Source organism: Coptis chinensis, chromosome 1 (assembly GCF_015680905.1).
Source record: "Coptis chinensis isolate HL-2020 chromosome 1, ASM1568090v1, whole genome shotgun sequence".
NCBI lineage: Eukaryota > Viridiplantae > Streptophyta > Magnoliopsida > Ranunculales > Ranunculaceae > Coptis > Coptis chinensis.
This window is the reverse complement of record NC_141456.1, coordinates 10,735,785-10,748,918: the sequence shown is the minus strand read 5'-3', so window position 1 is coordinate 10,748,918 and position 13,134 is coordinate 10,735,785. Positions and strand designations below refer to the sequence as shown.

At 38.9% G+C, this 13,134-nt stretch overlaps 1 pseudogene; it reads left to right on the top strand.

The window, feature by feature from the left end:
• LOC147522062 (uncharacterized) overlaps positions 1–12,373 on the top strand; it is a 39,710-nt pseudogene extending 27,337 nt beyond the window's left edge.
• The last annotated feature ends 761 nt before the right edge of the window (positions 12,374–13,134 follow it).

Genomic DNA, 13,134 nt, shown 5'->3' with positions numbered 1-13,134 from the left:
TGTCTATACAAATAAAACAGGAGTAAGTTAACACTAGCCCCCAAGTCTAATAACGCGGTCGTCGTATAAGAATCTCCTAAGGTGCATTGTACAGTAGGACGACCAGGGTCCTTGTACTTAACAATTCCATTATGTTCAAATAGAGTTGGGAATTGTTCTGTTAAAAAGGGGTCTTTTAGTATATTGGTCTTACGCCTAGTAGTACACAATTCCTTAAGAAACTTAGCATGGTGTGGTAGCTTTTTAATATCTTCGAGGAAGGGAATGTTTATAGTTAGATTCTTGAAAACGTCCCTAATCTCCTCATAATTAGTATCCCAAGTTAACATGGTTAATTTTTGTAGAAACGGTGGTTTCTGTCTATATTTAGCAATGGTATCACCTGGATGTTTAACCGTGGCTTGCTGTTTCTTAGGTTGTGTTGTAACTGGTACCTCTACAGTGGTAGGCTCTTCGGTTTCTATTTCGGTATCTAGTAAAATAGCAGGTGTAGGGGCTACTGGTGGGGTAACTATAGGCATAGTTACTTTGTTATCAACCACTCTGCCAGAACGGAGAGTGGTGATGGCCTTTAGCTCACCTACATTTTCATATTCATTGCTAGTATTATTGGTTACCTCAAAGGCTGTGTTTGTTGTTTTAGGATTAGGTATTGCGTGACCTGGCAACACACTTTTGGTTTGGGCTTTATCTTGAGCCAACTGTTGGGTTAAATTATTAACGGATTGTAGAATCTGTTGGTTAGATTGAGCCATGGTTTGGAAAAGTTTTTGGCTCACTTGTATGAAGGTGTCAAGATGATCCGGTTGTGTGGGTGTAGTAGTCACGGGTGGTGTGACTGGAACTATTTCACGTGAATTATTTATGGGTGGATTTTGATAGTTATTATTTACCGGAACGATACCTCTATTAGCATTATAATTATTATAATTACCTTGACTTTGTGCTTGACCTTGTCGAGGTTGCACTTGGTTGTTATAATTATTAAAATTACCCTGACCCTGTCCTTGTCGTGGTGGAGCTTGATTAAAACTTTGTGTTGGTCTAACATATTGATTATTGTACCCTGGAGGTGTGACGTGTTGGTTATTTCTCCAACCGAAGTTGGGATTTTGTCTCCAAGGTGCGTTAGGTTCACTATTAATGGAACAAGCCTGTTCATAGGCTATAGGACAGTGGAAGTCGGGATGCTCAGGGTTCCAACAGAAACTACATGGATTTGAATTTACATTCATGACGGGGATAGGCTTTTGCTGAACAGAAATGGCCTCTACCTTTTTAGTGAGTGATTCGATTAGAGTTTTAAGCTCAGGATCGTGTTTAATTTCAAACATACCGGCGGCCTTAATTTGTTACCCGTTTTTCCATAAACAGCTGAACAAGTTTAGCCCACGAGTCCACAGAATTAGGCGCTTGGGCAGTTAACCAAGACGCCGCCTTATCGGCTAAGGTGAAAGGGAATACCCTTAGTTTAATTTATTCCGCACCAACCGTAGGATGGTGGAATGTTGTTAGGACTTGTTCAATCCCTACGCGTAATGCCGATAAGGTTTTTCATGGTCTAATCCATGAAAAACGGGTAACAAATTAAAATATTTGGGGGATTCGAAATCCCTAATCGGTCTGCTAGAACGATGCAATATTTGGGGCTATCGCTCAAGGCTTTTGTAGAAGTCGAGAGAGAGTCTCTTCTTCGTCGGGCATCAGGTCGTGATGTGTGTGAAATAGTAGCTAGAGGTGTAGTGGGTGGTATACTAGATAGACTTGTTTGTTGACGTTGTTGTGTAATTACGTTCGGTGTTTTTGTTCGCCGGACCTTAATCTCATACAAGGCTAAAACCAAACTTAGCTAAACACATCAACACTCCAAACAATTCTCGATATACTAGTATAAACCTCTAACAGGGAGATGTGAGGTGTGGAAGAAAGGAATACGATTTGCGCCCTTGCTTCGCTTATGAATAGCGTCTTGTGTGGCGTGTTAGGTGTATATAACAAGTTAGAGAACCGAAAAACTTGAAAAATCAAAGTCAAAAAACAAAACCGTAGAAATCGGAAAAATTTGCTTAGTGGCGCTGGTGCTTCGGATAGAAGCTGGTGCGCTCCGTGTAACTTGAAGTTACAGTGTTTAAGAATGGTCGCTCCACATGGGGAGGGTCGCTCTTATTCCAGCTATAGGGCGCAGTGCGATCCTTATAAGCGTGTCGGCTTCGGTGTATATTTGTCGCGAAATTTTTCGACGCTGAGACGGATAACCACAGTATGAATCAAACAAGGGTGGGTGGGTGAAATGGGACTTTAAGAAAAGTACTTACACTACGAAAACAATATGAAAGTGAAACTAAGATGGCAGCGGCGCCATTTGATAAAAGTAAAATTGATATTTTACCTACGAAATGAACGATGAACTCAAAACGTAAGTAAAACTAAAACTTTCTTACTTGCTTATATTTTATCAAAGATTTCTACTCTCAATCCTATGAGATATAGTGGAGTAGAGTGATTCGTTCCACTCCTAGTCCTTCCGCATAGAAATATTCTCTACGTATAAATAATCTACTTTAAAGTCTAATGAGAGATTTACGAAGTGGCAACTGGACTACGATGCAACTACCCACAAGATGCAACTAGTCGACTATTAGAACAACTATGGGAATGCTACGTTGATTCGATGATAAGGAGTTAGAGGGAGATTGATTCCACCTTAACTCGACTTAATCCTATTACGACGAATCGTTGTAATCCGAATTGAACTGCTTCGCAGAACAATTGGTTCTTCCTAATCCCTAATTACACATGGCATTTCTACCAGTTCATAACTAGCATGTGAACGATTAAACCCATTCTCATGGTGAACTAATCGTTTCTAGAGTGGAAAGGAAATTACGACGACTCTACGATAATCGGAATCAAGCTTTCATCAAGGCTTCTCAACCCCCTCTAATGGAGGTTTAGCCGAGAATCATTACGCAATCATTTCCAATTAAATTAAAACTAAACATAATATAAATAATTGAAATTTACTAATCTAAATTAAACAATAATTAAAATCTAATTAATAACTAAGAATTGAATAACAAGTAATAAATGAAATCAGATCTAACACAAATGTAAATGACAAGAATCGAAATTCACAAACTAGCTATTTTATTAATCAAACTAATTAAGAACAATAATTCTAAGAGTTTAATCTAAAACAAGAATTGGATTTGAAACTAAACTTAATTAAGAACAATTAAATCTAGATCTAGAAGCTATTCTAATGGCTACTTTCTATTCTAAGCTACTTTTATTTTCTAACTACCCTATCTACCATTAACAAAGAGTTAAGCTTTGGTTTTTATACTTTTAGATCCAAAAATCGTGCATGGGCTTGGAGCCATGTTTTGGGCCAGAGAATCAGGCCCAAAACCCAATTCTTTCAGTCCAAAAAGGCCTCTTCAGCTGCAGTTGGCTTCAACAGACGTTTCGTCCACTTCTGCTCCTCTGATTGGATCAAGACTTTGACCATTGGAAAGCTCTTTCCGAGCCGGTCGTTTTGACATAAGGTAGGCCCCATTCCGAGGTCTGAGTCCAAAGATATGGCCTTGAAGTTTCACGACTTTGTGTCTTTGTTTACGCCCGCGTCGACTTTTCAGCTTTTGACCGGGCTTTAGAAAGGCTTTGTCTTCTTGAATCTTGGTATTTAATCACGGAACTCCTTAGTAACCGACCTTTGCTCCTTTATCTCACTAAAGTGGCACATTTCTGCACATAATGGACTTTGAAGCCTGAAATGCATAAAAACATGTAATCAGTGTTAACTCTTTATTATTACTTACATAATTGGTCTAAAAGTATGACTGTTACAGGGTTAAAACTATAGTTTTGGGCTCTTATTAACCTGCATGGCCTAGAAAGGTTCTAATATCACGGATAGTCCGTGGTTTAGGTAGAGTCGCTATCTTATCTAGTTTGGCCTTATCTACTTCGATGCCATCACTAGATACAATGTGACCTAGTACTATGCCCTTTTCACCATGAAATGACACTTTTCCCGGTTTAAAAGCGAGGCTCTTTTCTTCACACCGTGTCAAAACCTTAGATAGGTTAGACAAACGATCGTGAAGGAATCTCCATAGATAGAAAAATCATCCATGAAAACTTCCATAAAAAAGCTCTACCATGTCACTAAATATATGAAGCATACACATTTGGAAAGTACTAGGAGCATTACAAAGGCCAAAAGGCATTCGTTTATAGGCATACGTTCAAAGGGACATGTGAAGGTAGTCTTTTCTTGGTCATCAATATCAATAATAATTTGAAAATAGCACGAGTAGCCATCCGAGAAAACAATAAAAGCATGACCAACTAGGCGTTCGAGCATTTGATCTATAAAAGGTAAAGGGAAGTGATCCTTTAGGTGTCATAGCATTTAAACGTCGTAATCAATACGGATCCTCCATTTCATAGGACCTTGTGTGACAACATAGTCACCCCTTCCCGTTACGTACCATGGTAACTCCCGATTTCTTAGGAACTACATGAATGGGGCTTACCCATTCGCTATCGAGATTGGGTATATGATACCGCGATCGAGTAATCGTAAGACTTCTTCCCTAACCACCTCTTTCATGGCGGGGGGGTTCGAGCGCCGTGGGTTCGCGAGAAGTCTTCGCGTTATCCTCCAAATGGATACGATGAGTGCAAACATTAGGGTCAATTCCCTTAATGTCGGCTAGGGACCAACCAATCGCAGACGGATGTTCCCTAATCACCCGGATTAAACGTGTCTCTTCATCCTTAGATAACAGAGAAGATATAATTACCGGATGACTACCATCCGGATTAAGTTGAATATATTTTAACTCCGGGGGAAGAGGTTTAAGACATCGGTGGAAGGAAAATCAATTGATGTTTCGATGCGGGTCCTCATTTTGCATAATGAATACTTGCTTAGGTAGCAAGTCTTCATACTCGATATATGGAGCAAACCGGGCGGTCTACAATTGGTGTGGACTCAAGGATGGTGTTGACTTCCTTTAAGTAGGAGTCATTTACAAAATCTAAAGTTCAAAAGAAAGGAATTTGTACATATTGTTTTGGGAAGCGTGTTGTTAAAATAATCTTGAGCTAAGCTCTCGATCATGCTAACCTCCCCATCTATAGGCGAAATCGGTAAGCTGTTTCATCATTTTAAAACATTTACCTCAACAAGAAGATAGCCAAAAGATAAGGACATCTTACCATCAGCGCAATTTATAAGCTGGCGTTGGTAGTGGCAAGAAGGGGCCCTAAGATGATCGGTCTGAGTCGTTAGCGACTTACGTATCGAAGATAACAAAATCAGCGGGATAATAGAAATCCCGAACCTTAACAAGCACGTTTTCCACTACACCCTTAGGACACTTAATTGACCGTCCGCTAATTGCAACGTTATTTTTGTAGGTTGCATTTCTGTACACCTATTTGTTTATACAAATAATATGGGAGTAAGTTAACACCGCCCCGTGTCTAATAACTTGGGTCGTCGTGGTGTGGGAATCTCCTAAGGTGCATTTTATAGTAGGGCGACCGAGGGTCCTTGTACTTAACAATTCCATTATTTTTCGGATAAAGTTGGTAATTGTTTCGGTTAAAAAGCGTCTTTAGGTATGTTGGTCTTACGCCTAGTAGTGCACAACTCTTTAAGAAACTTAAGCGTGATTAGGTAGCTTTTAATAGCTTCGGAGAAAAGGAAGGTTTATCGTTAGATTTTTGAAAACGTTCCTAATCTCCTCAAAGTTGGTATCCCCGGTTAGCATGGCTAATTTTTGAGGAACGGTGGTTTTTTTCTCTATATTTAGCGTATGGCTCGACTTGATGTGTAACCTTGGCTTTTCGTTTCTTAGGTTATGGTTTAACTGGTACCTCTACGGTGGTAGGCTCTTGAGTTTCTATTTGGGTATCTAGTTCGATATCCGGTGTAGGAGTATCTTGATGGGGTAACTATAGGGCATAGTTACTTTTGTTATCAACCACTCTTCCGAGCGGAGAGTGGTGATGGCATTTAGGTCACCCTACGATTGTAGTTTTCGTACTAGTATTACCGTTTACCTCAAAGGCTGTGTTCTTTGTTTTAGGGTTTGGTATCGCTTGTCCGGAAACACGCCTTTTGGTTGGGCTTTCTCTTGGGCTAACTGTTGTATGCCCCGATTTATAGATTGTAAAGATCTGTTGGTTTGATTGAGTCATTGATTGGAAAAGTTGTTGGGTAACCTTTGTATAAAGGCATCGATACGATCGGTTGTGTAGGTGTAGTAGTCACGGTGGTGCATTTGTGGAACTATCTCACGTTGATTATTTATGGGTGGGTTGTGATAGTTACTATTGTTAACCGGAACGATACCTCTATTGGTATTATAACTATTATAATTACTCTGACCTTGTGCTACACCTTTGTCGTGGGTTGCGCTTGGTTGTTATAATTATTATAATTTCCCCGACCTTGTCCCTGTCCTTGCATAGGTGGAGCTTGATTATAGTTGTTTGCTTGCCTAACATTTTGGTTATTAAACCCTGGAGGTGTAACTTGTTGATTGTTTCGCCAACTAAAGTTGGGATGTTGTCTCCATGGGGCATTAGGAATAGGATAGCTATTAATGGAGCAAACATTATCTTGCTCTAATTGTTTGTTGTTCATAGAGAGGACAATAGAGTCGGGTGCTCGGGACTCAAACAGAAATTACATGGGTTGGAGTTTACATTCATGACGGGGATAGGCTTTTGTTGCACGAAATAGCCTCAACCTTTTTAGTTAGAGATTCGATTAAAATTTTAAGTTCTAGATCGGGTTTCATCTCAAACATACCCGGCCGCCTTAATTGTTGAAGAAGAACTAGCGGGCGGGGATATCATCACTACCCCCAATTGTTGTTTGCGTTTAGTTTGTTCTTCTAAAAATTTGTAAGCCTTCGAGGCTCCTTTACTTAGGAAACTACCCCATTCATTATGTCAAGGACTTCTTTATGGTGATGTTGAAGTCCTTTGAAAAGGCACGAACTAACGTGTCTTTTGCTAGGTTATGGTGTGGACACTCTATAAGCGATCGGTGAAACTATTCCAAGCCTCGAGAAAATGATTCATGAGGATTACGTGCGGAAAAAATGAATCTTGGAAAGCATCTCATCCGTCTTTAGGGGTGGGTAAAATGTTCCATAAACATTTGAACAAGTTTAGCCCACGAGTCCATTGAGAGTTAGCGCTTTGGGCGTTAACCAAGACGCTGCTTTATAAATTTAAGGTGAAGGGAAATACCCTCAGTTTAATTTGTTCCGCACCAACCGTAGGATGATGGAATGTTGTAAGGACTTGTTCAATCCTACGCATGTGTTGGTAAGGTTTTTCATGGTCTAAACCATGGAAAACGGGTAACAAATTAAATATGTTTGGGGGAATTCGAAAATCCCCCACTGAGTCTGCTAGAATGATTCAAGATTTAGGGCTATCGCTCAAGGCTTTGTAGAAGTCGGAGAGAGGAGTCTCTCTTTCTTCAGCCATTATGTCAGGTGTGGTTGGTGGGATAGTAGTTAGAGGTGTAGTGATTGGTATACTCGATAGATTTGTTTGTTGACGTTGACGGTTAATTACGTTCGGTGTTTTTCTCCGACCAGACCTTAATCTCATGCAAGTCTAAGTCTAAACATGAAAACAATCCAAACAATCTTGATATATTAGTATAAACCTCTAACTGGAGATGCGAGGTATGGAAGAAAGGAATACCTGATAGCGTCCTTGCTTCGCTTATGAATAGCGTCTTGTTTATGCGTGTTCAGTGTAAATAACAAGTTAGAACACTGAAAAACTTAAAAAATCGAAGTTCAAAACAAACTGTAGAAATCAGAAAAATTTAGCTTAGATGCTGGGCGCTTTCGCTTAAAGCGTGATCGCTCCGTGTATTTCAAGTTACAGTGTTTTAGTATGGTCGCGCTCAAGATGGGGGCGGGTTAGCTCTAAAGGTTCGAGCTTATGGGCGAGTGGCTCCGTGCAAGCGCTTGAAGGCCTTCGGTGTAATTTTGTCGCGGAAGTTTTCAACGCTGAAACGGACAACCACAGTATGAATCAAACAAGGGTGGGTGGGTTTAATGGGACTTAAAAATGACTAATTATACTATGAAAACAATGCTAAAGTGCAACTAAGATGGCAGCGGCGCCATTTGATAAAAGTAAAATTGATAATTTACCTACGAAATGAACGATGAACTCAGAACGTAAGTAAACTAAAACTATCTTACGTGCTAGATTGCTTATCAAAGTTTCTACTCTCAATTCTATTGAAATAGAGTGGAGTAACAAATTCGTTCCACTCCTAGTTCTCTAGCATGAAGTGTTTTCTAATCTAATTAATCAGTCTTAAGTCTAATGAGAGCTTTATGAAGGGTGTTATACTACGATACAATATGAAATTGATTATGTTGAATTTAAACTACGAATGCTATGGAAATATGATTGTTTTTGAATCTAGATAAAGGATTAGAGGGGAATTGAATCCACCTCGAATCCAACTTAATAACCTAGCATAGATTCTTGTATCTCGATTCTTACGTTCTTACGGCAAGAATTTCGAGTTCTAATCCCTAGTGTTCATGGCATTTCTACCAAATACTAACTAGCATGTGAGGTCGTCCACCCATTCTCATGGAGAGTCACGACCTTCTAGAGTGGAATAGATTCTACAACAAACGCTACTACACTATACCACTAAGTTTTCATCAAAGCTTCATCAACCCCTCTAATGGAGGTTTTAGCCTTTAGTCATCAACCCATCATTTCCCATTGAATTATAACTACTCATCATATTAAAATTCTAACTTAACTAATTTAACTAACAATGTTTCAATCTACTTAAACTACGAAATGATAATCAACAAGAATTAGAACTAGATCTATAAATTGAAATGACAAAAATTGAAATTGACAAAATAACTATTTTATTTATCTAATCAATTAAGAACAATGATTCAAAGACTTAATCTAAAACAAGAATTGAAAATGGAACTTAAACTTAATTACTCTACTGAAAACTAGATCTAGAATTCTATATAGTTTTAGGTCTAACTAGCTACCCTTAACAAAGAGTCAAGCTCTTGTTTTTATACTTCCAGATCCAAAAATCGTGCATGGGCTTGGAGCCATGTTTTGGGCCAGAGAATCAGGCCCAAAACCCAATTCTTTCAGTCTAAAAAGGCCTCTTCAGCTGCAGTTGACTTCAACAGACTTTTCGTCCACTTCTGCTCCTTTGATTGGGTCAAGGCTTAAACCATTGGAAATCTCTTTCCGAGCCGGTCGTTTTGACATAAGGTAGGCCCAATTCTGAGGTCTGAGTCCAAAGATACGGCCTTTGGAAATTCTGCTGACTTTGTGTGCTATTTCTGCCCGCGTCGACTTTTCAGCTTTTGACCAGGCTTTAGAAAGGCTTTCTCTTCTTGAATCTTAGCCTTTAATCACAGAACTCCTTAGCAACCGACCTTTGCTCCTTTATCTCGCTAAAGTGGCACATTTCTGCACATAATGGACTTTGAAGCCTGAAATACATAAAAACACGTAATCAGTACTAACTCTTAATTATTACTCACATAATTGGTCTAAAAGTATGATGGTTAAAGGGTTAAAACTACATTTTTGGGCTCTTATCAGTGGACTATTGCCAATATTCATGGGATCAGCCCTACTAATTGTATGCATCATATTCATCTAGAGGAGAATGCTAAACCAACCCGTGAATTCCAGAGACTGCTTAATCCTAACATGAGAAAGGTAGTGAGAGCCGAGGTTCTCAAGTTGTTAGATGCGGGTATCATTTATCCCATCTCTGATAGTCAATGGGTGAGTCCAGTTCAGGTTGTCCCTAAGAAGTCTGGTATTACGGTAGTTAAAAATGCGAATGGCGAGTTAGTTCCTACCTGTATGACTACTGGGTGGCGTTTTTGCATTGACTATCGTAAGTTGAATCTAGCCACTAGGAAAGACCACTTTCCTCTTCCTTTTATTGACCAGATGCTTGAACGGTTAGCCGGTCATAAGTATTATTGTTTTCTCAATGGTTATTTCGGTTATTACCAAATATATATTACACCTGAGGATCAAGAAAAGACTACATTTACTTGTCCTTTTGGAACTTTTGCCTACCGTCGTATGCCATTTGGGTTATGTAATACACCCGGTACCTTCCAGAGATGCATGCTTAGCATTTTTTCTGACATGGTAGAAAGGTTTCTTGAGGTGTTTATGGATGATTTCTCCGTATTTGGTGATTCTTTTGATGATGGTTTGCACCATTTGGAATTAGTGTTAATTAGGTGTAAGGAGAAGAATCTTGTGTTGAATTGGGAGAAATGTCATTTTATGGTTCAACAGGGTATTGTTCTTGGTCATATTGTTTATGCTAAAGGAATTGAGGTCGATAAGGCTAAGATTGATGTCATTTCTAGTCTTCCACCACCTAAGACAGTGAAAGATATTAGGTCTTTTTTAGGTCATGCTGGATTTTATAGGCGATTCATTAAGGACTTTAGCAAGATTTCTCGTCCCTTATGCAATTTACTTGGTAAGGACGTCGATTTTGTCTTTGATGATGATTGTTTGAAAGCTTTTGAGAAGCTTAAGCATTTATTGACTACCACTCCTATCATACAACCACCTAATTGGAATGTACCTTTTGAGTTAATGTGTGATGCGTCTGACTATGCTATTGGGGCTATTTTAGGTCAACGGTTTGATAAGTTGCCCCATGTAATTTATTATGCGAGTCGAACTCTTAATGATGCCCAAATGAATTACACTACAACCGAGAAGGAGTTGTTAGCTGTTGTGTTTGCTTTAGACAAGTTTAGGTTTTATCTCATAGGGTCTAAGGTTGTCGTGTTTCTTATCGATCATTCGGCTTTGAAGTATCTTCTTTCTAAAAAGGATGCTAAAGAGCGTCTTATTCGTTGGGTCATCTTATTACAAGAGTTTGACATTGAGATTAGGGATAAAAAGGGTACAGAGAACGTGGTCGATGACCACTTGTCTAGGCTTATAATAGAGTCTTCTACTAGTCTTTTGCCTTTGAATGAGTCCTTCCCTGATGAGCAACTTTTTGTTGTCTCCCAGTTGCCTTGGTATGCAGATATTGTTAATTATCTTGTTATAGGTCAGTTTCCTTCTCATTGGAGAAAACAAGATAAATCTAAGTTTCTTCTTTGAGGGTTAAGTTTTTTTAAGGATGACCCATACTTGTTTAAGTCATGCCCTGATCAGATTGTTAGGAGATGTGTTCCTGAGAGTGAGTTTCGTAGTATTCTCTCCTTTTGCCATGACCATGCATGTGGTGGTCACTTTGGTCCTAGGAAGACGGCTGCTAAGGTTTTGCAGTGCGGTTTTTATTGGCCTACTCTCTTTAGAGATGCACATGAGTTTTGTTTAGGATGTGATCGATGCCAGCGTACGGGTAATATTTCCCATAGGAACATGATGCCTCTCTCCCCTATTTTGGTTGTTGCTTTTTGATGTGTGGGGTATAGACTTCATGGGTCCTTTTCCTCCTTCCTTTGGTTATCTTTATATCCTCGTCGCGGTAGATTATGTTTCTAAATAGGTTGAGGCGGTGCCATGTAAAACGAATGATCACAAGGTTGTAGTTAACTTTTTGAAATATAATATATTTTCTCATTTTGGTACTCCTCGTGCAATTATAAGTGATAATGGTACTCATTTTACGAATCATGTGTTTGAATCTTTAATGAAAAAGTACTCTATTACTCATAAACTTGCTACCCCATACCATCCCCAAACTAGTGGCCAAGTTGAAGTATCTAATAGGGAAATTAAACGGATTTTAGAAAAGACGGCAGTGCGACCGTAAGGATTGGTCTCAACGTCTTAATGATTCCCTTTGGGCTTATAGGACTGCTTATAAGACTCCCATTGGTATGTCTCCTTATAGGCTTGTGTTTGGGAAGGCATGTCATTTGCCTGTGGAATTAGAACATCGTGCTTTTTGGGCCATTAAAACTTTTAACTTTGACATGTGTAGAGCAGGTTCACAACGTAAGCTCCAATTGAATGAGTTAGCTAAGTTAAGGAATGAGGCATATGAGAATGCCAAGATTTACAAAGAGCGGACTAAGATTTTTCATGATAAATCTATTCTTCGCTGACATTGCGTCTTTTTCCTGGTAAGTTACGTTCTAGGTGGACTGGTCCTTTCATTGTTAAAACTGTTTTTTCTCATGGTGCTGTTGAGATAGAGGATCCTATGGATGGTCATGTGTTTAAGGTTAATGGTGAATGCTTGAAACAGTATCTTGATGGTTTTGCTAATAAGGACGTGGAAGAGGTGGATCTTATTGATCCTATTTATCATGACTGAATGAGTATGCTTGTTGTATTTTAGTAGTTTAGGTTTTGTTTTCTTTTGTAAGAGTCACTTCGCATTGTTCCCAAATACTTCATTCTAGCCCCTAGTCTCCATTTGGGTTAACCAATGAGAAGCATATTATTGTGATTTTCAGGTTATGACAGGTGTTATATTTATGAAATGTCGAAAATACAGAGGAGACTCTGTCGTTTTTTTTTTTGAATTTTGGGGCATTCATTTTATGTTTCGTTGGTAGACAAAGTGCTAATCTAAGAATTGGGTGTGCGAAGCATTAAATACGCTAGAGGCGTTAAGCAGAAGCGCTTATGGGAGGCAACCCATGTTTTTATTTTTGTTGAGTCTTTTGTGCACGTGTATCATGCATTCCACTCTAGCACCTTTTCTCCGCCTTTTTGGAGACGTGTAACTCCATGGGATGAGACACGTGACACATTTTAGTCATTGTAGTAACTTGGTCCTCTTTTATATTATCATTGTTATATCTTTTGTGAGGTACTAATTTCTACAGGTGACTCAAAGATATTATTTTTCGTTTTTGGAAGCTCTTGGTAACCTCTTTCTTTATATACTTTTACTTGTCCATGTTGTTATCTTTTAAATTACGCATCTATGTTAACATTGAGGACAATGTCTATAAGAAGTTTGGGGGTGGGAACAAAATGTTTGTTTAGCGAAAAATAAATATGTCCAACATGGTATGATTAATGGTGATTTTCTATGATGAGATGAAATTAAAAAAAAAAAAATGTCTA